Source organism: Coenobita brevimanus, chromosome 102 (assembly GCF_032717465.1).
Source record: "Coenobita brevimanus isolate Jiangsu-jjx chromosome 102, ASM3271746v2, whole genome shotgun sequence".
Lineage (NCBI taxonomy): Eukaryota > Metazoa > Arthropoda > Malacostraca > Decapoda > Coenobitidae > Coenobita > Coenobita brevimanus.
Window position 1 is genome coordinate 15731725 of NC_137055.1, and position 2631 is coordinate 15734355.

The window sequence follows — 2631 nt, forward strand, 5'->3', positions numbered from 1 at the left end:
CGGGTGGACAGACAAGGATTGTGGAAAGGATTGTGGAAGGTAGAGTAAATGGGAAGTTGTTGAATGCTGTGAAGAGTATGTATGAGGGTGCTAAGGCTGCACTGCGTGTGGACAGTGAATTGAGTGAAATTTTCTATTTGAGGATTGGATTGAAACAGGGATGTGTCATGTCTCCATGACAATCTGTATATGGATGGGGTTATAAAAGAGATGCAAGGTAGGGCAGTGGATGCTGGAGCCCTAATGAGAGAGGGCAGTGTATGGAAACTCCCTACTGTTGTTTGCAGATGATACTGTGTTGTTAAGTGAATACGAAGGGGAGCTGCAAGGCTTGGTGAATGAGTTTGGAAGTGTGTGTAAGAAAAGGAATCTAAGGTGATTTTAGGGAAGAATAAAGTTATGGTCTTCGAGAGAAATAAAATCACTGAATGTAGAGTGAGGTTGGATGAGGAGGAAATGGAAAATATGAGTGCGTTTAAGTACTTGAGTAGTGTGATGAGTAACGATGGAAGTTTAGAGGGTGAAGTGCTTGAAAGGGTACAAAAAGGAAGAAGGTTGCTGGGTCTTTGAAAGCAGTGATAAGTAACAGGGAAGTGAGCATGGAAGTGAAAAAGTTACTGCATGACAGTGTTGTGATATCAACTCTAACGTATGGAAGTGAAGCTTGAACCTTGTTGGAGGGACACAAGTCAAGAGAGAGAGCAGTGGAAATGAGTTTTTAGAGAGGAGTGTGTGGAGTTACATGGAGAGACAGACTGACAAATGAGGAAGTGAAGGAGCGTTGTGGTGTGGATGTGGATGTGCTAGGAAGCGTTAGGAGAAACACACTGATGTGGTTTGGCCATGTGGAGAGGATGGAGAACGAGAAACTGACGAGGAGAGTGTATGTGAGTGAGGTGGAGGGGGATAGAGGGAGGGGAAGGCCAAATTTGAGATGGAGGGATGGAATGGAGAGGTATATGAGAGAGGGGTGTGTGAGCTGGGAGCAGGGCAGTGAAATGGTGGGGAACTAGGCGACATGGAGGCGATTTGTTTGTGGCCACCTCTTTCGGGATTAAGGCGTCTCGCAATAGACAAATAGAAGTTTAGGTTAGACTGGGTTAGTTTAAATTTAGGTTAAATTAGATTGGTGTAGTTTTAGGTTGGTTATGCTAGGTTAGTTTATTTACGAATTAGGTCAGATTAAGGTCCACATAAGATCAATAATGGGTGTCTATAAAAACGAATAACAGAACCACACCTTATTTTCTGTACGATCCGCACACTGAAATCGAAAATTATCTAATTACTACCACTGCAATATTTTACCCAAGATATCTGCCCGAAAAAAGGTTAGGGTTAGATTAGTTAAGTTTGGTTATGCTAATATAACGTTTAGGTTACGTTAGTTAGGTAGTGCTGGGTTAGCTTATGTTGGTGTAAGTTTGGCTGAGGGAATTTGGACTTCCTAGTGGGGGAACAAACTGCAAAAAACAAAATGGCAATAAAAAGTCTTTTATGTGTTGATTTCAAAACTGATATATGGTCAACTGCTTTTTGGCTTTTAATTTGTGTTTTTCAGGCCTTTCATGTCTTGGTTACAGATTGTTTGTACGGTCAACTGCCTTTGGGCTTTTAATTTGTCCCTTGTAAGAGCGAGGAAAAAATTTGGGTCAAGTAATTTCCATGCTGCAGAATAGTATATAATCTTCATGTAATATTCCAAGGACAGTAAAAGTTTCCATATGACCACGAGTTTCATGACAATACATTTTAAAAATAACTGTGAAATCTATGTTTTAATATAAAACCTCCTAGCTGTTCAAAATAATTCCCAAAGATGGGAAGGAATCCCCGTTGGGAGTCAGGGAGGAATTATCAGAAATTTTCTGGCAAAAGTGGGTGACCAACAATGGTCTAGGAGCTTCTGGCCTGGGTTAAGGTTAAGTTAGAGTTGATAGATTTACTTTGTTGGGTCAGGTTAAGATTAGATTGCTCAGTTAGTTTAGATTGGGTTGTTCATTTAGGTTAGGTTAAGTTGTTCAGTTACGTAATGTAATTCAGTTAGCTTAGCTTAGCTTAGGTTGATTGGTTAGCTTAGGTTAGGTTGTTCGGGTAGTTTAGGTTAGGGTGTTAGAACAACTTAGGTTAGGTCGTTAGGATAGCTTAGGTTAGGTTGTTTGGTTAGCTTAGATTAGGTTGTTAGGATAGCTTAGGTTAGGTTGTTTGGCAAGCTTTCGCTAGGTTCTGTTACCTTTGGTTAGGTTAATCAGTTACCTCAGGTCAGGTTGTTTTATTAAACTGGGCAAGGTCGTTCAGTCAACTTAGGTTAGATTGCCCAGTTAGCTTAGGTCAGGTCGTGGGGTTCGGCAAGGTTAAGTTATTTTAGATTATTAGGCCTGGATAGGATACTGTTAAATAAATAATGAAAATAATATAAAACAGATTTCCCCCCCCCCTAGTTATGGCTTTGTTGTAGGCATCTTTTGTTCTACACTGTTGTGTACAGTGCACAAGTGTCAGTGTACAATTGTGTACAAGGCACATTAGTGTCATAGTACCGTTGCGTAGTTGTAACGTTAGAATGTAAGTGTACAGTTCACTACAGTATAGTGCAGATAGTGTACATTTTAGTCTAGTAAGTGTTATGCA